General features: G+C 39.3%; 1 long non-coding RNA gene across 1 annotated transcript; it reads right to left on the bottom strand.

The window, feature by feature from the left end:
• Positions 1 to 8,741: 8,741 nt before the first annotated feature.
• On the bottom strand, positions 8,742 to 22,073 carry LOC134807076 (uncharacterized). Its single transcript, XR_010146655.1, has 2 exons — positions 17,654 to 22,073; positions 8,742 to 16,351 (listed from the first exon to the last, which is right to left on the bottom strand). It is a non-coding gene; the product is annotated as an uncharacterized LOC134807076 (long non-coding RNA).
• Between the last annotated feature and the right edge of the window lie 1,300 nt (positions 22,074 to 23,373).

Below are 23,373 nucleotides of genomic sequence, written 5' to 3'. Positions count from 1 at the left end.
GGGAGATCTTTGATCCTAGTCCACATTTAAACTTAGGATGGGGAGTGAATTTTGTTTGATTGTTTATGTGTTTTTGTGGCATTTGAATATTTTGCTTATTGGTTATTGAAAGTGGCCTAAGTGACCTCTCCATCTTCTGGATTTCTCCAATAATTGAAGATTTCTACTTTGTAACTCTGGAGATCCACTTCTGCTATCTAAACCCTTACCTGGGCTTCCCTCAGCCTTGTCCCTGGCTTGTAGCTCCAGAGTTCATCAAAGTTGTGTCTTCCTTTACAATTTGTCTTGGCCCTTTCCAGTAGGGCAGCCATCTATCCCCGTGAGTCTGAAACAAGAGAGATTTACTGCAACTTTGGACTTTCAATGCCAACTCCAGGAAAACTCCAGGTGGACCAGAATGAGTGTGTCATCCTAGCAAGAAGCGTGGCTTTCAATAAACAGCTGTGTATTTGATGTTAGAATAGTGGATCAGGGCCAAAAACAAAAATTTTTAATCCTTCCTAGAGGTCTGGTTTCTTCTACTCAATCATTTCTAAGCCTTCTTTGTGTTCATCCATCCAACTTCCACCCAGATCCATGGAAACAAGAACAGTCACAAGGCTATTAAATAAAATTTGAAAGTCTCTTGTCAATTTAACTGACTGACTGCAGTGACTTAGAAATGCTAAGTTATACATGACTCTAATGCTGTTTGGAGGTAGAGAATAATTAATAAACCAGTGTCCACATTCCTAAGCATTGTCCATTAACTCAATCAGCTCTTTCTTTTTCTGGCTTTAGATAATTAAGAATAATGTGTCTTCAGTCCTGTGGCTTGAAAGGTTGTAGCTGATCCAAATAGTAGGCCTCCTGCAAAGAACTGCTCTGTTCCTTGTAATCTGTGTTACAGCAAGTATTTTATAAAAGGTTATGTGTGAAATCCCTTCCCCTCCAAGTTGAGTCCAATTTCCCCATTCTTGATGGTTGCCTAGTGAGAAAGTGTCACTTTCTGCTCAGGCAAGAAGAAATGAACCAATATTCATTGAGAACCATCTATGCGTTAGGACCTGTCATAGCTATTTTATAAGCCCAATCTCCCTTCATCCTCAAATCAAACCTAGAAAGAAGGAATGTACAATTCCTTTTTACAAATGAGGAACTCAATGCGCAGAGCATTCAAGGCTACACAGTTAAAAGATGTGAGCAGAGCTCCAACCCCTAGAAACAGTCTGCACTGACTAAGCAACAGCTTCTCCTCCACTGGGCATGCTCTGAGTCTCCCCACAGGGTCCCAGCACCTTGCTCATGTTCAGTTTAATTAACATGAAGCAGGAAAGGGGGTATATTTTTTAAAACCCAGTCTCAGTCACAGGAACTCTCAGGATCTCTCACTTCCTCTGAGCAGCATCTGGATTCTCAGACAGCTGGACAGCATGCAGGCACTCTCTCCACTTTGTCTCCCAGAAGCAGCTCATTTTTATCCTGCTGGTTTCTGACTCTGGTAGGGACTCAATACTGCCTTTCTCATGGGCAATCTTCCTCTTGCCAATGCCAGGCTCCTCTCATCAGTCCCAGCTGCCCTCCTAGCTATTTCGGCTGCTGGGCATTTCCAGGGGGTTCTGAAATATTTCCTCGGCACCTGAGGTTATTTCCTTAAAGAGTCCCCCACCCATTATTCCCCTGCTTTTGATAAATAAGGCTTATGAAGAAAGGGTGCTTCTTTATAAACTGACTGATGTATGGAGAAGTAGGCTGGTCTGCCTGTGGTTCTCAAGCTATATATTGTTCACTGGGGTCCTAGAGCTTACCCAGGAATTAGCCTATACCAACCCACAAAACACCACATCCACAAGCTTTCCCTAGTTTTTATGTATGGCAGGCTTTTGGTCCTCCAACTCTGAAACTTAGGGTTTACTAACATCGCCTCCAAGGAGCTCATTCTCCTCCAGCCAAACTCAAATACCAACTAAGGAACCTGGAAAAAGTCTCCATGTCCTCTTGCGATGTTTCGTATTCCTCTTCCCCATAGAGCTGAGGTATAGTGCAAATGGCCTTTCCAAGAGGAGCCCTGCGTGCCCTCTTACTATCCCCAGTAGAAAACATAAACCTTTTTTTTGAGAACATGTCTCTCTGTCACCCAGGCTGGCGTGCAATGGGGTGATCCTGGCTCACTGCAGCCTTCCCCTCAGGTTTAGGTGATCCTCCCACCTCAGCCTCCTGAGTAGCTGGAACCACGGGCGCACACCGCGAAGTCTGGCTAACTTTTAAAATGTCTGGTCAAGACAAGGTCTCACTATGTTGCCCAGGCTGGACTCAAACTCCTGGGCTCAAGCGATACACCCACCTCGACCTCCCAAAGTGCTGGGATTGCAGGCACCAGCCACTGCGCCTGGCCAAAAAACCTAAATCTTAATTATAACCATGATTATAATAAAAATAAAATGTAAGTACAAGCCCTTTATTTCAACAGTCTCTTTTCAGTGCAGGCTAGGTCCTGGACTCTATAATCTGATAGGGAGCAGAGATTGTCAGGTTTTTATATTTTAAGGGCCATGGAGAAGAAAGGCAGAAAACATCTCCATTGGCAAAATAGAGGAAAAACAAGTAGTTTGGATCTCTTGGTTTTGGATAGTTTACTCTCTGTGATGACATATTAAGGTTGGAGGCTAGATGTCAAACCTAATTCTTAATTTAAACATTGTTCAAATTTCTAAAATGCATCCCAGCCTCTCCTCCCAAAATGAGGAGAAACCATGACATCAAATTACATCTGCTGTAAATTATCTGCTGTTCTTTTTAACTTGGGTGTATTTGATTCAAGCTGATTGCTTGTGTTAGCAGAAGATGCCCCAAAGTATATTTGATCTGTAAGTTGCTTCCTGAGCTACATCATCTGCTGTCTTTGACAGCAATGTCTTATTTCAGATAGCATCCAATTAAGAGCAAAGCCCCACTCCCTTGAACTTGCCTCAAATCACTCACAAGCCCAATACCTGTTAAGTCCACTCTACAGCATTTCTTTCCTCTGCCGTGTTTCTCCATGGTGTTCATTCTCCCTCACTGTAAGTCAATAAATCCAATTCTGTTTGGCTTCAGGTGTGTTCCTGGTGGCTGCCCACTGAAGGCACTGATGGAGTGAATGAGTAAATAAGTTCCAGAAACAACTCTGCTGCTCAGTAACACTAAATCCTTGAATAAACCACCCTTCTATAAAAGAAATCACTCTCCTTTTTTGGGCACCATTTATCATCCAAAAAATAGAATAGCAGATGTGACTTGGATAATCATAAATAGTCTACATGCAAGCATAACATTCACTTTATTTTTATAAATATTTTGATTTCTCTTTTACAAGTACTCGTTCATTCTTAGCAATGACAAAACTAAATATAAGCCAATGTGGAAAACTCTGCCCAGCCTAGTAATTCTCCTTCTATCATTTCAAGTTTAAATGTCATTTTCTTCAGTATTGTCATCCTTGTTATGAGTCACCATGCAGTCCCAAGTTTTCCACTTGACCCACCTGAGCCCTAACCATTTGTTTATAAACGTCCAGGAAACCTTATACTTCACTGCAGTGCCACAAGTCTATAGTGTTGTGGAGAAAAATCCAAACATCTGGAGGCACGGAGGTGATAGAGCATTATTCATCAAATTCTTGTTTGTTCCTCTGCTAATTGTCTCTCACTCAACGAGCTGTCATGGATGACCTCCAGAGGCAGCCCTGTTTCCTCCCCTATCAAAGTCAGAGTAGCCCGGCTTGCCCCACGGACAGCACAGGCCTCTGGCAGTGGTAACGGGACAAGACAGTCCCCACTCTCTACTCACTTTACAGCTCATTCTGGGACTGACACAAGCTCATGTGTCTCCACTATGGGCTGCAGTGGAGACGCAGTTGTTCCCTTTTCTCCCTCTTGCATCTTCACAAGTGCACCCCTCTGCAGTCCTCCATGCTCAGTACTCACAAGGTTCCAGATGCCAGGCAGAATCAATCCAAACCTCCAAATTCATGCACAGCCTCGTGGCAGATTCCCTTGGGCCCCTGCCAGGTCCAGGTCCCCTGATCCCCTCAGAAAAGGGAAAAGGAGAGAGAGACTAGAGGCCTGTGCTCACCTCAGAAGGCCCCTCGCTTCCTCCTGGCACTCTTCATATCTTCTTTTCTAGCCCGCAGAAAAGATGATCCAGCTCAATTTCCCTCAGGCATCATTGCCTGCTGCTCTCCACAAGGAATAACCCCTGAGATAATGAGGTAGAATCCTAGGGTTTCACAGAGTCCATTCTGAAAATTCAGTTTCTTCTTCCTCCACTAAAGAATTTTTACATCATAACATAAAATGAGCCTTGAGACTTCCTGAAGTGACACTGCTCAGTGCCCAGCTTTCTTCTCACAGCCAGAGACAGGAACTAGCCTCCTCATAGGGCTTGATCTAGACTCAACTCCATATGGAAGCATCATTGGCAACTTGGAGCTGGGGTGTGAGTGGAGCTGAGGTGTGAGTGTGAGTGGGATTGGGCCATGTAAATAGTAACAATCATCACACAGACATTTTCTCAGTCTTTTCTCCTTCCTTTAGTTCTGTATGTGACTGTGTGAGAGTCTCTGTGGGGTGTGTGGGTGGGTGGGTGTATAGTCAGTTATATAGTGGTTGCAGAGGTTTCAACCTCCATGAACTGCTGTGATGCTCAGGTTAGTTTCATCCTCTTCTGCTCTTAAGAGAGAGACTGAAGTAACACTAACATAGGAAAGAGAAAGGAATGAATAGCTCTTCTTTCCTTTCACGTATAGAATTGAAAAAATGAGTCATATTCGTCAAGTAAAATCTGCTAGCACAGCTGTGGTTTAAAAGTGAGAAAAGTGGGACTGCCATGGAGATAAAGCAGGTCTTAGATGGTTAACAGGGAGAGAACAAGGAATTGATTAGTTTTAGCATGAGAAACATTGAACAAAACACAGAGTAAAGCCTGGCTATAAAAGTGGGTTTATAAATAAATGTAAAGATTTTCTCTATTAATTAAGTCTAAGGGGAAAAGCACTGATGTGTGTTAATCTGTGGCTCCAATGCTGTTCAGTAGAGGGTTGTTTTTAATAGGGTAAACCTGGGAAACCTAGATGACCAAAAAATGTGGCGGGGTAAATAAATTATATAGTACATCTCTATGATGGAAGAGTACATAGTTATTAAAGACTATGTGGGAATACATGTAATAAAATGGAAAGATAATCACTATTTATTGTTAAATTAAAATGTAAGCTGCAAACTGGTATGTACATTTGCTTCTATTTTTGTTGAAGGAAAAAATATATATTCAGGTATAGGAAAAGTTTCAAGAGGATATACCTTAAATGTTTTACTTCTCTTCTGCCCCCCTGGTGAGGTAGGATTACAGATTACTTTCTTTTACTTTTTAAAAAATTAATATATATTTAAATTTCTATAATTAATATATTATTTTGTAATACATGAAAAAATAAAAATTTTTAAATTTTTTTCAGCTCTATTGAAGTATAATTGGAAAATTAAAATTGTACATGTACTTATTTAAGGTGCACAATATGATGTTTTGATACACAAAAACATAGCGAAGTTTACTACAACCAAGCTAATTAACATATCCATCATCTCACATAGTTACCTTTCTTCTTTTTTTCTAGTGAAAACAATTATCTACTGTCTTAGGAAATTTCAAGGACACAATACAATATTATTAACTATAGTCACCACACTGTATCTAGGTCTTTAGAATTTATTCATCCTGCATACCTGAAATTTTGTATCCTTTGACCAACATTTCCCCAATCCCCTCTGCTCCATCGCCTGCCCTTGTAACCCACCATTCTACTCTGTAACTGTAAGAGTTCAACTTTTTTATATTTCACTTATAAGTGAGATCATATGGTATTTGTCTTTTTGTGTCTGGCTTATTTCACTTAGTCTAATGTCCTTCAAGTTCATCCATGTTGTCACAAATGACAAGATTTCCTTCTTTTTTAAGGATGAATACATTCTTAATAAATAGTGTCTGTATGTGTGTGTATACATATACAGGTATATCTTGTTTTATTGTGCATTGCTTTATTGTGCTTCACAGATACTGCATTTTTTTACAAATTGAAGATTTGTGGCAACCATGAGTTGAGGAAATTTATTGGCAACATTTTCCAAGCAGCATATGCTCACTTAATGTCTCTATGTCACGTTTTGGCAATTCTCACGATATTTCAAACCTCTTCATTATTATTATAATATCTGTTGTGCTAATCTATGATCAGTGATCTTTGATGTTACTGTTGCTTTTATTTTGGGGCGACATAAGCTACATCCACATAAGACGGTGAAGTTAATCAATAAATGTTGTATGCATTCTGACTGCTCCACCAACTGACCGTTACTCCATCTCTCTCCCTCTCCTCAGACCTCCCTATTCCCTGAGATACATCAATATTGAAATTAGGCCAATTAATAAAATTACAATGGCCTATAAGTGTTCAAGTGAAAGGGAGAGACACACATCTCTCACTTTAAATCAAAAGGTAGAAATGGTTAAGCTTAGTGAGGAAGGCATGTCAAAAGTCCAGATAGGCCAAAATATAGATCTCTTGGGCTATATTTAGTTAGCTAAGTTGTGAATGTAGAGGAAAAGTAGTTTAAGGAAATTAAAAGTGCTACTCTAGTGAACACACAAATAAGAAAGTGAAACAGCCTTACTGCACATATGAAGAAAGCTTTAGTGCTCTAGATAGCAGATCAAACCATCCACAATTCTCCCTTAAACTAAACCCTAATCCAGAGCAAGAACTTAACTCTCTTCAATTCTGTGAAGGCTAAGAGAGGTAAGGATGCTTCAGAAGAAAAGTTTGAAGGTAGCTGAAGTTAGTTCATGAGACTTAAAGAAAAAGTTATCTCCCTAACGTAAAAATAAAAGGTGAAGCAGCAAGTCCTGACATGGGAGCTCAGCAGGTTATCCCGAAGATCTAGTTAAGATAATTGAAGATGTCTACACTAAACAACATATTATCAGTATAGATGAAACCGCCTTCTATTGGAAGAAGATGCCATCTAGGACTTTCACAGCTAGAGAGGAGAAGACAATTCCTGGCTTCAAAGCTTCAAAGGAAAGACTGACTCTCTTGTTAGAGGCTAATGCAGCTGGTGACTTTAAGTTGAATCCAGTGCTCATTTATCATTCTGAAAATCCTAGTGCCCTTAAACTTAAATTATGCTAAACCTGCTCTGCCTCTATAAATGGGATAACAAAGCCTGGATAATGGCTCACCTGTTTACAGCATGGTTTACTGAATATTTTAAGCTAACCATCGTGACCTGCTTCTCAGAAAAAAGATTCATGTCAACATATTACTGTTCATTGACAATGCACCTGGTCACCCAAGAGTTCTGGCAGAGATGTACAAAAAGACTAATGTTGTTTTTGTGCCTGCTAGCAAAACATCCGTTCTGCAACCCATGGATAAAGGAGTAATTTTGACTTTCAAGTCTTAATATTTAAGAAATACATTTAGTAGGATTGCAGGTGCCCCAAATGGTGATCCCTCTAATGGGTCTGGGCAAAGTAAATTGAAAACATTCTAGAAAAGATTCACCATTCTAAATGACATTAAGAATATTCACAGCTGGGTGCAGTGGTTCACGCCTGCAATCCTAGCACTTTGGAAGGCCAAGGTGGGCAGATACCTTGCGCTTAGGTGTTTGGGAGCAGCCTGGGCAACATGGTGAAACCCCTTCTCTACAAAAGATACAAAAATTAGCTGGGTGTGGTTGTGTGTGCCTGTAGTCACAGCTACTCAGGAGGCTGAGGTGGGAGGATCACCTGAGCCTGGGGGGTTGAGGTTGCAGTGAGCTGAGATCACGCCACTGCACTCCAGCACCAGCAACAGAGTGCGACCCTGTCTCAAAATAACAATAATAATAATTTTCATGATTCATTGGAGGAGGTCAAAATACCAAAATAAATGAGTTTGAAAGAAGTAAATTCCCACCCTCATGGATCATCTTGACAGGTTCAAGACTTCAGTGGAGAAAGTAACTGCAGATGTGGCAGAAATAGCAAGAGAACTAGAATTAAAAGTGGGTCCTGAAGATGTGACTGAATTGCTACAATCTCATGATAAAATTTAAACAGAGAAAGAGTTACCTCTTATGAATAAGCAAAGAAAGCAATTTATCGAGATAAAATCTACTCCTGGTAAAGATGCCAGGAACATTGTTAAAGTGACAGCACAGGATTTAGAATATTACATAAACTTAGTCAATGAAGCAAGCAGCTGGTTTGGAGAGGATTGACTTCAATTTGGGAAGCAGTTTTGTAGGTATAATACTATTAAACAGTATTGCATGCTACAGGGAAATCTTTCATGAAAGGAAGAGTCAACTGATGCAGTAGAATTCATCGCTGTCTTATTTTAAGAAATTTCCACAGCCACCACAACCTTCAGCAATCACCACCCTGATCTATCAGCAACCATCAAAATCCAGGCAAGACCCTCCACCAGCAAAGAAATGACAACTCATTGAAGGCTCAGATAATCATTAGCAATTTTTGGCAATAAATTATTTTAATTAGAGTATACATATTTTTTTGACATAATGCTGCTGTATATTTAATATACTACAGTATAGTGTAAACATAATTTTTATATGCACTGGGAAAATGAAAAATTTGTATAACTTTTTTTATTACAATATTCACCTCTTGTGATAGTTTGGAACCAAACCTGCAATATCTCCAACGTATGCCTGTGTGTGTTTATTTATTTTTTTTTTTTGACACAGAGTCTCGCTCTGTCGCTCAGGCTGGAGTGCAGTGGCACAATCTCGGCTCACTGCAAGCTCTTCTTCCTGGGTTCATGCCATTCTCCTGCCTCAGCCTCCCAAGTAGCTGGGACTACAGGCGCCCGCCACCATGCCTGGCTAATTTTTTGTATTTTTAGTAGAGACGGGGTTTCACCGTGTTAGCCAGGATGGTCTCGATCTCCTGACCTCGTGATCTGCCCACCTCGGCCTCCCAAGGTGCTGGGATTACAGGCGTGAGCCATTGTGCCCAGCCATGTGTGTGTATTTTTATATACATATGTATACACATATATACAATAAAATTCAGGATTTTCAGCCATTATTCCTTTGGACAGGTTTTTTTCCCCTTTCTCTCTTCACCCTCTAGGACTCTCTTAATACTCATATTGGTTCACCTGATGGTATCCCATAAGTCTCTTTGGCTTTCTTCACTCTTTTTCTTTTTGCTCCTCTGACTGGATAATTTCAAATGACCTGTCTTGTTCACTGATTATTTCTTCTGCTTGATCAAGTCTGCTTTTGAATCTCACTAGTGAATTTTTAGTTCAGTCATTGTCTTCAGCTGCAGAATTTCTGTTTGGTTCTTTGCATTGTTTCTATCTTTTCTCTTGAACTTCTTCTTTTGTTTATTACTTGTTTTCCTGATTTCATTTAGTAGTTTATCTGTGTTCTCTTGTAACTCACTGACCTTCTGTAAGATGAGTATTTTTGAATTATTTATCATGTAATTCACAGATCTCCATTTCTTTTGGATTGGTTACTAGAGATTCACTTTGTTCCTTTGATTGTCATATTTTCCTGATTCTTCACATTTCTTATAGGTTTGCATTGTTGTCTAAATATTTGAAGAAGCAGATACTTCTCTCAGTCTTTATGGACAAATTTTGATCGGGCGAGAGCTTAATTTGAGTGCTTAATTTGAAGCAACATGGTGACTGACCACTGAGGGAGTGCATTGCAAGACTAAAGCAAGGGTCTCTTCACTCCCTTCCCTCCCACCTAAAGGAAAAGCCTCGTTTATGGTTTTTCCCAATAAACAGAATAGTTCTGGCTTTAAGAGATGCCAGCCCCTTTTCTTAGTTACTAATTGTCCCAGGAGGCTGAGATCTGTCACATTCAGGATTTGCTATGAAGAGATGGAAACCAGCTCCATAGAGGGCAACCTGAGATGCTGCAGATAGACCCCCTTCACTTCCTTCCCTCCTTTGTGGAGGAAAAATATCAGTTCTGTGCCTATTCCTAATCTTAAAGAGCAGTATCAGGTGTAAAGGGCTCACTCTCTCAGGGAACCAGGCTCTACAGATCATCCAGTGCTTACTCTGATGCAAAATGAAAACTGGCCTTATAGAGGGTGCTCTGAGAGGCCAGAAGGCCAAACAGCCAGGCTCACCCTCCAAACAAATCCCCTGCCCCACAGGAGAAATCTTGGGCTGAGGTATCTTCTCAGTGTTTAGCTAAGGCAGTTTGCAGAAGTAACTGATGTGGGTAACGTGAAATTGCTCTTCTTAACCAGATAAATGTTACTGCTCTCTGTTTATGCTCCTGTCGAGTGCTTCTGCTTTTTAGTTGGGTTCTGAATTTCTTCAAGGTATTTTTGTATCAACATCATTCTTTTATCAGTGTTTCTGTGGAGGAATGTGTGGTTCAGCTTCCTATGCCATCATCTGTCTGACATCTTCAGAAAAACCTTTTTTAAAAACCAAAAGAGAATGAAAAATAACTGATCTTTTAAAGCTGTCTCAAAATGTTGATATTTGTTCAAACGTGCACCTCAGAATTGTCAGTGGCAGGAACACAAAGACAAAGCAGTGGGTTCAAACAGCTTTGCTATGAGTCTAGGGGTTCCTAAGGAGAACCTATGCTGAGTCATGTAAAATATTAAAGGGAAGGATAAAAGAAAATAGCAATAAGGTAGGTGTTAAACAACCAGAACTTAGATGAGAAATTAGGCATGGCAGAAGAAGAAAGGAGAAAATATGGGGACTCCTGCAGAGCAAGAAATGGCAGGCCTGGTAACAGCCTCAGCATGTGATTGGGTGAAAATAAGAGTGATGTTTAAAATTACCTCTTGGACTGCCAACCTGAGGACACATCACACTGTTGGAGGAGATTGAGTCTCAGTAATGCATATTTGAGAAAAACTTGTTATGACTTCATCATCCTAAAGTTGAACAAAGACAGGGCTTCTAATAAAGAGAAATGTCCTATATCACCAAGACAGATTCAGAGATAAAAATGAGATGTAGAGGAATTGTTTCCTTGTAAGTTTTAGGAAAAAAAATCTGAAAGGAAGTAAGGCTTCAATGAGAACAAATGCAAAGGAACAGGAACTGTGAGTGGGACCAATGTTCAGGCAAATATTTTATAACGTTGTAAGCAGTAAAATACCCAGTACATAGTAAACCTCACAAAATAGCAGATACAATTACCTGTGCACAAATTTTAGCTCACCAACTAAATTAAGAGGTCATTCTAAAAATTGCTATTAATATTCTCTCTTCAAAGTACATAGTATATTACCTTGTCTTTAGAGACTGCTCAACAAATGTCTGTTGAATAAATGAAGATAGTAAGTCCATTTTATCCTTCCTAAATGCCACCTTCATTGGTAATAATACTTTTCTTTCCTTCTCTCTCTAGCCTTTTCAACTATAAATAGGAAAGAACAGGCTATGACTAACCACAAACTAGATTATTTCTCCCTATGAAATGAGTTCATTTGGACTCACAGACTGTTACAAGTAGAAGGAATTTTAGAAATCATGAAATCTAGGAGTTTTTAGGTCGTGCTCCATTATTCGACGTTGGGGTGGGGAAGGACCTATACTCAACTTTAATAAGTAACTCAGCTCTTATCTGTTTTATATATTGGTCTTTCTCGTAAAATTTTATTTGCTCAAAGCTTGTGAAGCTGAGCAAAATCTAAAAATAAAAATGATCGAATCTGAAACTCTCACTTCATAAAGAGATAGCAGCTAAGAGAGATGCATAGCTGTAACTAAAAAAGTTTTTCTGTATTAAAAACAGTATTTATTCCTAGCACATCAAGCAGCCCCTAATTTGGGATATGTTTTTTCTAGTCAATTTTATGTCGACTTGCCAGATAAAACACCAGATGTCCAATTAAATTTGAATTTCAGATAAACAACAAAAAATGTTTCATATAGGTATGTCTCAAATACAGCTGCACTTATCCCACTGTCCAAACACCTGGGTCCATAAACACTCCATCTTAGAAGCTGTTGTAGCATCTATGCTTTCAGTGTATTGCTATCAAGAGACTATTTCTCACTCTCAGTTTGAACTGTAAAAACTCAGCCCATAAATCATACTCTCAGGTGTGCTATCATGGACTGACTCAGGATCAAACAGCCATTACCACAATAATCCTGACCACACATTAGGGTAAAATGAGTGATTTCCTTTTGAAATTGGAAGGTATAACTGATCAGTGTTACCTTAAATATAATACTCTGCACATGTTCACAATTTAGTGGATCAGGTGGATGTGCGCTGATGAGAATGTACGTCTGTTTAAGGAAGTTGTAACATTTGTGCTGTTAACTTTTGGTGCCAACTGGACAATCAAACTTTAAATCATCCATTGCTTTCTTGTCATAGGCATCAAAATACTTTCCTTTCCAAGTAAACTATCTCTTCACTTCCAATTCCATTCAATAATGGGCTTCATTACAAATTCCATTTGCCAAGCATAGTGCTGGACATAAAGGTCTCCCTCCTTAATGTGCACTCATTCAGAAAAGGAGTCAAATGTGAAATATACAAATATAGTGTAATGTGCTATTCTGTGCAGGAGATGCGTGAAGAGAAAAGAAAAGGCACACACACAATACCTTTGAGGGTAAACAACCTTTATCCCACATAAATGGCAATGCAGATACAATAAGCAAATGATATAATAAGCAAATTGATATAATAAGCTAATTGCAATGGGAAGGGGAGAAGGGAAAACATATAGATACACATTCACCAGACTATGGAGGAATCATCACCAGACTGGGAAGCAACAGCCTGGGCTCCAGAGTCAGCCACCCATCCATGCACAGACGAGGAGAGGTCTCATGAAGATTCAGCATGGTCTGGGACCCTAGCTCTTTTTGTAATGAGTTGTTTGGCATGAGGCCCAGTCATGAGGGCCCTTCACGACTTGGCTCAAGGAGCACAAAAAGGTCAACTTGTTTTTGCGATTGTTTGTTGTTTTTCGATAACTAACATATAGGAATAGATTGAAATAGAGATTTCTCTGAAACAGTGCTGAATGAATGCCTCAAGGGGCTCACACAACCTGTTCCAGGACTTGGTGACTACTATTTGTGTCCACGTTCAATTGAGTTCAAATTTAATATTTAACTTTTCCTCCACATGTGCTGAGTGCTATAATGGGGTAAATAAGAACCACTATGAGCACAGAAAAGGCATGTGAGACAGAAGTAAAGTGGGAGTTAAACAAAGATGAAAGAAGAAAGTGGATCTACAGGGACCGTACAGAATGATCAAAGGCTCAGAATCATGAAATGCCATAGCGTGCTCAAGAAACTATGAATAGGTTGATGTTGCTCAAATGTAAAGTTCAAGAGGAAGAAGAAAACGACAACTAAGCTAAAAATCTAGAGTAACTTTACAACATAAAACACTAAATCACTAGAAAAGCTTTAGCCAGGAAAGTGAAATGGTTCTTTTCCTTATTAAATTACCCAGTCTCAGATATTCCCTTATGGCAATGCAAATGCACTAAGATAGTTTGGATATAAAAATTTGAGACATGGCCAGAAGCGGTGGCTCATGCCTGTAATCCCAGCATTTTGGGAGGCCGAGGTAGGTGGATGACTTGAGGTCAGGAGTTCAAGGCCAGCCTGGCCAACCCTGTCTCTACTAAGAATACAGAAATTAGCTGGACATGGTGGCACACGCTTATAATCCCAGCTACTGGGGAGGCTGAGGTGGGACGATCGCTTGAACCCGGTAGGCAGAAGTTGCAGTAAGCCGAGATCGCACCACTGCACTCCAGCCTAGGTGACGAAGAGTTGAAGAGTGAGACTCCATTTCAAAAAAAAAAAATTGAGACATGACTTTTGGATAAAGCTGCCTGGAAGCAGTATGGAAAAGGATGGAGGTTGGAGTAAAGGAAAGAGGGGAAAGTATATGAGGCTTGGCATCGAAGAGTAATGCATGGTCCATATAGAAGATGGTGACAGTCTCAACTAAGATAATGAGGAAAGGAAAGGGAAGATAGGTTTGAAAAATATTTAGGAGGTCAATTAGGCAATATGTGGTGGTTGGTTTTATGTGACTGCTAAGAGAGAGAGAAAGGAAAGGATGACACCCAGTTTTCTAGTATGGGTGACTAGGTAGATAAAAAGTCTGCCAAATTAAAACATGAAGTTTCCCTGTTGACTCTCAGCTCAAGTCTGTTCCTTCATTATCACACATCAAAATACGTTAATATTTGTGTGCTTACTTGTTTAGCAGCAGTCTACTCCTCTAGACCAAAAACACGGTGGGGTAGAACTGTGTCTGGTCTTGCTCACCCTTGTATCCCCAGCCCTAGCACACTGAGTGGCACAGTGTAGGCACTCAATAAATAGTTGTCAAAAATACAGAATGAGAAACATAATGTACAGGAAGAAAAGACACTTTAATGAGTTTATTTGCAGATATGGTGAATTAGAAGTAACTGCAAAAATCCAGGGAGAGAACGCTGGAAAATTTGGAAGATTAGGTTTGTGCTATGGTTTGGATATTTGACTTCTCCAAACTTCATGTTGAAATTTGATCCCCAATGTTGGAGGAGAGGCCATTAATGGGAGGTGTTTGGGTCATGGGCAGATCCCTCAATAATGTCTTGCAGCCTGTCCTCACAGTAATGAGTGAGTTCTAGTGCTAGCTCTATTAGTTCCTGCCAGAGCTGGTTGTTAAAAAGAGTCTGGCACCTCCCCACTCTCTCTCTCGCTTCCTTTTTCACCATGTTATCTCTGCACACAGAAGCTCCCCTTCACCTTCTGCCTTGGTTGGAAGCAGCCTGAAGCCCTTACCAGAAGTAGATGCAGGTACTATGCTTCTTGTACAGCCTGAAGAACCACAAGCCAAGTAAAGCTCTTTCCTTTATAAATGACCCAGTCTCAGATATTCCTCTACAGCAACATAAACAGACTAAGACAGTTTAGAAATAAAAATCTGAAAGTTATCCAGCACATAGTTAAAGGCATAAAAGTAAGAAGTGTGTCAGAAACAGACCCCAATGAAATTCAACATTTAATGAGATTTACTTCCTTCTACTTCTCAGTCAATCACTTTTGCCTTACCTAAGTAGACCATCACTGTCCCCCATGCTGCTTACAGGACTGGCATATGACACGGCCCCAGGGGACATATTTCTATGTTTTGCTCCAGGGAAGGCCAACCTTTTTCTTTATGACCTTCCAAGGCAGAATCACGTGCCTATAACATATTGCAAGTAAAGGCAAAAACTGCAATTACTTTTGCACCAAGCTAATATTTTCCCCCATTTGCCAATTCAGTTCTCTCCAGTTCTTTAAACAGCCTGTGAGCTCATGGAAATCCTCTTCCATGAAATTCTCCTGCTGTGAACCACAGAATAGCAACATTCCTGAATATCCTCACCATCAAATAACAAATTACCAATCTTCTTTTCAAAATGTGAAACTCTTACCCTTTCTCAGTTCTTTTTCCAATTAGATACCTTTGTTTGTTGTTTACCCTTTAGATCAAATTTGGCCTGTCATAATGCAAACACCTTGTTGTCTGTTGCTATTTCATTTATTGTTTCTAGTGATGTATTTGCTCTGACCTGGTGCCTACCCTGAAGAAATCACAGCCTGCGTCAAGTAGAACAACAGACAGCCTGGATTTTCTAGCACAATTCTGTTGAAAATATTCACCCCATAATCAGGTGTTATGTCAAACTGTGCCTTTGGCTCAGGAAATGTTGTTAGGGCATGAACACTTGGCAGATTGCCTGGTATTGACAATTTAGGCACTTAATACATGCTTTTTAGAAATAACAACAAAGAAGCTTAAACTTCTAAAGTCTTAGCTTTGTCTAAAGCCCACAGGGCTTCTTTAGAAAGGATAATGTCTAAAGTCAACATTATAAATATATTTATGGTCTATATGCCAATATAGTAACTTCTCAGTGATGGATCAGTTAGGAATAAAATTTATCTGAGAACAGTAGGAAGCCTGATCAACAGTTGCTTTTCCCCTCATAGCAAGTGCAAACATAGGCAGTCCCCCGTCAGCATAGCAACTGCTCAGAGTTGCCATAAAAGAGGGACCCAGGCTGCTCTCACCTGTCCATTCTGCCCTTCTTTGTTACACTGGCTTTTGTCCTCACACTTGTCATCCCATGGACAGTGGTGGCTGCTCCACTTCTAAGTTTCATGTCTCCGAAGATAGTAGCAAGAGGTCGGGAGTGGAGGGACAAGGGAAAAAGACATTTCTTGTACTGAGGTATTGTCATTTTATTCAGGAAGGGAAGTCCTCTTTAGTGATTTCACTTACATCTCATTGACCATCTCTCCCTACAAGGGAACAGAGAGACGGAGTTTGTAGTTTTACAGCTTCTATGACAGACCTAGACAAATGAGATGAAAGAAATGAAAGTGGGAGTTGCCAATCAAGTACTTCAGACTTAAGAAAAAATCAAAACCACATTATTGCATCTGCAGATTTCCTAAAATCCTGTGAGCAACACATCTTACGCTAATTTACTTGTGCTGACGTTGATTTCCATTTGCATAATTCTTGGAGTGATCTTATTTCAAAATTTTCCACTCTATAATATATGAACAATATTACACTTCTCATTTATATGGTCTATTTTATCAAAGTAAACTAGGAAAAGGTTTGAAAATATTTGTACATGCTAATTCAGGTAACTGGATGAAAAAATATATTTTTGGCCATGTGTTATTTTTTAATTAGTTCCTGTAATCTTCCCCACTGGTGGCAAGAATTTATTTGGTTGGCAAGCAACAGTACCAAAGACAATTTTACCTATCTTTCCACATTTTTGCCCTGTTTAGTATATTACATAAATTGGAGTTGCATATGTAAGGCCGGAGAATGGGTTTTGTCTGGGGTCTTTTTCATTGAGAAGTGCTTTGTCTCCATCTGGTGGACAATCATAACTTCACAATGTTAGCAGTTGGCGAATGCTCTGAAGCCTGGAGGCACATTAGGATCAGAGTGGTGCTTGTAAATAATCTAATACCTACCCCCTCCCCAGACCAACTGAGTCAGAGGGTGTAGGATAGAATCAGGCTTAGTATTTTTTTTAAGACTTGTAGGCAACTTTATTGTGTAAATAAGATTAAGAACCACTGAGTTAGAAAAAGCTCCAGATTAGTGATGAATATTGGACAATTCCTTGTGTAAGACTGCTATAAAGTAAAAAGAGCAATCTATATAGGTAAACTACATAATCTTCCAAAGGCCCTTTTACATCTTCCAGAGTAGAAATCACCAATGAGCGGCTAGCAATGTAAGAAATCTAAATCTAAATCCAAATTTCTTCCTGTGCAACTCTCCCTATAATGAGGCAGAAAGTGCTGTCAGAGACATACAAATACACACACAATCAGACTTGTCCCTAGGCCAAACTGTCAAGTACAGTCCATCTTTCATGTCCTCGGGTTCCACATCCATACATCCAACCAACCACGGATCAAAAATATTTTTTAAATAATCTACGTAAATTTTAAAACAACACAGCATTAACAACTACACGTCGCATTTATATTGTATTTGGTGTTGTAAATAATCTAGAGATGAATTAAAGTATATAACGGGATGTGTGTAGGTTATGTCCAAATACTATATACCCTTTTATATGAGACTTGAGCATCCACAGGTTTTGGCATTTGCTGGAGTCCTGGAACCAGTGCACCAAGGAAACCAAGAGATGACTGCAGTTTCCATCTGATTTTGATACTTTATGTGTTAACAGGCAACTTTCTTATGTATACTCTCATCTAACCCTCCTTTCTTCCCGTGAATGCCAATACTTGCCAAAGAGCACAGGGCCCTCGAGTGCCTTCGGTGCCCGCTCAGGCACTGCTTTTTCCTCCATCTTCTCTTCATTAAAACTGATTTTGCCAGGATCTGCTTCTTTCTGAGCTCAACTTTAAAAAAAAAAAAAGGTCACAGATTTACTTAATATTCACTTGTCAAACACACAGTTGATAATCTTGAGGGAAAATACACCCAAGGCAAACATACAACTATAGGAGTTATACATGTAGCGTGAAAGGTCCATTTTATTATTTATTACATATTCTGGAAGACACATAAATAAATAGATGGAAAAAGGTCGTTATCCTTTTTAAAAGTTTGTCAAACCAATTTCGATGGATAATGGCTCAATCTTCAAGATATAGTTGTTCCTCTGCTTATCCATGGTTCCACTTTCTGTAGGTTCAGTTACCCGTGGTAAAGCATGGTTTAATACAGTCTGAAAATATTAAATAGAAAGTTCTAGAAATAAACAATGTATAAGTTTTAAGTTGTGCCCCATTTGAATAGTGTGTTGAAATCCTACGCCATCCAACCCAGGATGTGAATCATCCATACTATGAACACTTCCCATTAGTTCCTTAGTAGCCCTCTGGATTATCAGATTGACCATCAGTTATCACAGTGCTTACTTAATAAAGGTCCCAAAGTGCCACAGTAATGATGCTGGCATATTGTTATAATTGTTCTATTTTATTATTATTGTTAATCTCTTACTGTGCCTAATTTATAAATTAAAATTTATCATTGGTATGTTTGTATAGGAAAAATGTAATATACATAGGTTTCAGTATCTGCAATTTCAGGCGTCCATTAGAGGTCTTGGGATTTATCCCCCAAGGGTAAGAAAGGACTACTGAATAGCAGGAAAGCAACCATAGGTAACATGTAAGTGGATGGACATGGCTGTGGTCTAATAAACAGACCCCTGGTCTACTGGATCATCGGTCATAGATAAGTACCTTGTCTTAAAATTTCCACAAAACACTTGAGAAACACTTGAGATTTAAAATCTACTTTTCTTTTCCCTTAAAAATTTCAAAAATGAGTTTTAACTTTAGCTGACTAATAACTGATATATACATTACATCTGAAGTATGACTTTTTGGTGTTCTGATACTCATAGTCAATTTTTTATGAACATTTTAATAGCATATTGAAAAAGTCTTCTAAAGTAATGGTAAGAATTTATATTTTTCATGAAGAATCAATATGTCTGTCAAGACTAAGAGTAATAAAATTACTTGATGTAGGACTGAAACACCTGTTTTATTTTCCCAATCTAAACAAAATTTCCTTGACGTTAGAGTTGTCACTAGCAACAATTCTTTTTTTAATTGTTTTTGTTATTTATAACATGTAGCTAAAAGTATTCACAGATACATAGTTTAAAAAACAAAAAAAAGCCCGCAGAAGAGATCTGCTTTTAGAAAATGCAGTTTGAAAAACATCAGGCAAATTTGGAGGATCATGTATTATTGTTATAAGTGAAGCAATGTAGGAAATAAAAACACAAAACTGGCATCTTGGTTCTGCATCAGTTTCTCCGACAAACTCTCAAAATAGATACTGTTTAGTAGAAAATGCACGTTTTACAACATTGAGTAACACATATGGGCTAAAGTGGGCTTAACATGCCACTGATGGACACACAAAATTCAAGCCCTTTGTGTGACATAAATACAAATACCAATTAAAGAAATGACAAATAATTTTTCAAATTGTCATCTTAGGGCAAGAACAGTCCCAAAATAAATGACGTATAGAGTGATGATACAAGTGGGCTAAGTCTTAGGATAAAATTTTCCTTCTTAAACTATATACCGCTAGGACATATACCACCTAACTACTACTGTTTCACAGGACTCGCAACCATCAATCATCTTCTTGCTAATTGGTATACAAACTGCACAGAAATTATGTATCTGAAATTGGGCCTCTAAATTTGTCTCAAGATTCTATATAGAACTTAATCATGCTGAATCAACACCATGGGTCCACTTGTTATTTTACTTGGATTTATGCCCTTAATCTACATGGAATGTATAATAAGAGAAAATTTAAAATGTGTATTAGAACGAAAATACTTAACTAACGAAATTTTAGCTAACTACAGCCAAAAAGCAATCATTTTTATTGTATGTACTATTAATTAGAAAAGGCTATGCTAGTTCAAGACTTAGGTTCAGGAAGTCAAAATGGGCACCAAGTACTCTGTAGGCTGAGCAAGTCAGCAGGCAGCTGTTCTCCTTACAGTGCCTCAGTACACAGGTGCCACCGTCTCAATGCAAGAGCTCAGAAAAGAAGCTGCAAGGTCAGAAGGAGTCTACTCCTCAGGTTGAAGAGACATGTAAATGATGCCTCATTCCACTCAGAAGTTACTAGCCAGGACACTAGAAAAAGAAATGGTGGATAGGAGGCAGGACTAACCTGCAGCTCCCACTCAGACAGAGCAGCATGTGGAGATTCACATAATGAATTTTTGCTCCAAGAACTACCACAGGAACATACCAGGAAAGCCCAGAGGATCCACGGATCCTTTGAAGGAAGCAGATTGCTGCTGCAGACGCCTGGAGACAGCCAAAACACTGTGAGTGCCCAAAGTGTGAAAGAAGGATCATCTGCCCCCAAACACACACCCTCAATGGGGAACCTGAAGGTCCAGATCACAGAAGAAGGATGTGACCTTACCTGGAGCTGAGACAAATTTAGACAGCCAAGTGAAATACAGGTGTAGAAGAGGCAGCAGGAAGAGCCCTGTGGGCACGCTTGGTCCCCAGGGAAGCCATTTCTGCTTGGTCTCACAGGAGTCCTTGGGGAGGGCTGCCAGAGGAACTGGGAAAAGCCCACAGGGAGAAGGAAACTTCCCGCTGAACTCTGTAACTATTTTGACCAAACACAAAGTTTCCTGGACAGAACTTGGCATAGGAGGGTGAATAGGGAGTGCAGACACAGCACAGAAGCTGCGGCAGGTGGGGAAGCACAAAACATGGAAGCCCTGCTTGCTTTCTCAGCTGGGAGGCTGGTAGCCTGGGGCAAGTTCTCAGCCCTGTTCACTTGCTGACTGGAAATAAACTCAGTGCTATTGAGAGGGCACAGTAGGAGTGAGACTGGCCTTTTGGGCTGCGTGGGAGCTGGGTAAGGCCTAAAACTGCTGGTTCTCTCCCACTTCCCTGGAGACCTGCATGACAGCAGAGGCAGCCATAATATCTCTGGAAACATAACTCCATTGGCCTGAGAACCACACCCACATACCCAACAGCAGCCACAGCAAGCCCCACCCAAGGAAAGTCTGAGCTCAGATAGACCTAACCTTTCCCCAACCTGATGGTCTTTCTCTACCTACCCTGGTAGCTGACGACAAAAGACATAATATCCTGGGAGCTCTTTGGCCCCACCCACCGCCTGATCCTTCCTATACTACCAGAGCTGATGCTCTCTTGCAAGTGCCACCTCCCGGCTGGAGGCCAACCAACATAAAACGCACAATAAACAAAACCACAACCAAGAACTCTCACAGACTTCACTTCACTCCCCTGCCACCTCCACCGTAGGTGGCTGGTATCCATGCCTGAGAGACCTAAAGATGGTTCACATCACAGGACATTGTGCAGACACTCTCCAGTAGCAGCCTGGAGCCCAGCAGCTCTGCTGGGTGGTTAGATCCAGAAGAGAAATAACAACCACTGCAGTTCGGCTCTCAGGAAACCACATCCCAAGGGGAAGGAGGAGAGCACCACATTAAGGGAGCATCCCCGTGAGACAAAAGATCTGAAGAGCAGCCCTTGAGCCCCTGATCTTCCCTCTGACATAGTCTACTCAAAGGAGAAGGAACCAGAAAAAAACAATCCAGGTAATATGACAAAACAAGATTAACACCCCACAAAACATCGCACTAGCTCATCAGCAATGGGTCCAAACCAAGAAGAAATCTCTGAATTGCCAGAAAAAGAATTCAGAAGGTCAACTATTAAACTAGTTAAGGAAGCACCAGAGAAAGGTGAAGTCCAACGTAATGAAATTTAAAAAAAAATGATATATGATAGGAAAAGAAAAAAACTTCTGTGAAATAGATAGAATAAATAAAAGACAATAACAACTTCTGGAAATGAAGGACACACAGAAATGCAAAATGCACTGAAAAGTCTCAGCAACAGAATCCACAAGTAGAAGAAAAAATTTCAGACCTTGAAAACAAGGCTTTCAAATTAACCCAATCTGAAAAAGACAAAGAAAAAAGAATATATATTATATATATAATTATATATTATATAGTATATTATATATTATTATATATTATATAGAATATATGTCATATATTCTATATAATATATAATTATATTTATTATATATTATATTATATATTATTATATAATATATAAAATATATATTATATAATATATAAAAATATATAATATATAAATATATTAAATTATAAATATATAATTATATATAAAGTTATAAAATATAATATATAATTATATATAATAATATATACTATATATTCTTTTTTCTCTTTTTATATATAATATAATAATATAGTTCAATATATATTATAAAAAATATATATGATGGAATACTATGCAGCAATAAAAAGGAATGAATTAACAGTATTTGCAGCGACCTCTATGAGACTGGAGACTATTATTCTAAGTGAAGTAACTCAGGAATGGAAAATCAAACATCCTATGTTCTCACTGATATGTAGGAGCTAAGCTATGAGGACTCAAAGGCATAAGAATGATACAATGGACTTTAGGGACTTGGGGGAAAGGGTGGGAGAGGGGTGAGGGATAGAAGACTACAAATAGGCTGCAGTGTATACTGCTTAGGTTATGGGTGCACCAAAAGCTTACAAATCACCACTAAAGAACTTACTCATATAACCAAACACCACCTGTGTCCCAATAACCTATAGAAAAATAAAGTTTAAAAAAAAGAATAGAAAACATTTGCCTTGTTACCTACTACCCCCCAAAAAAAACTGGGCTAAGGACATGAATAGACAACTCTCAAAAGAAGATATACAAATGGGCAACAAACATATTAAAAATGCTCAACATCACTAATTATCAGGGAAATGCAAATCAAAACCACAATGCAATGCTATCTTACTCCTGCAAGAATGGCCATAATTTAAAAATCAAAAAATAAGAGATGTTGGTGTGTACGTGGTGGAAAGGGAACACTTTTACTCTGCTGGTGGGAATGTAAACTAGTACAGCCACTATGGAAAACAGTGTGGAGATTCCTTAAAGAACTAAAAGTAGATCTACCATTTGATCCAGCAACTCCACTACTGGGTATCCCTGAGGAAAAGAAGTCACTATATGAAAAAGACACTTGCACACGTATGTTTATAGCGGCACGATTCACAATTGCACGATTCACAATTAGCCTTCTGCTAAGAGAAGGCTAATTAATGGAAGGGAGTCGGGGGTAGGATTTAGAATAAATGCTTGTTGAAGCTCTCATGTGTTGGGATAAGAGGAACCATGCTATCGCTAAAATAAAGCCAATATCTCTGATG

Source organism: Pan troglodytes, chromosome 8 (assembly GCF_028858775.2).
Source record: "Pan troglodytes isolate AG18354 chromosome 8, NHGRI_mPanTro3-v2.0_pri, whole genome shotgun sequence".
Lineage (NCBI taxonomy): Eukaryota > Metazoa > Chordata > Mammalia > Primates > Hominidae > Pan > Pan troglodytes.
This window is presented reverse-complemented; position numbering and strand designations above follow the sequence as displayed.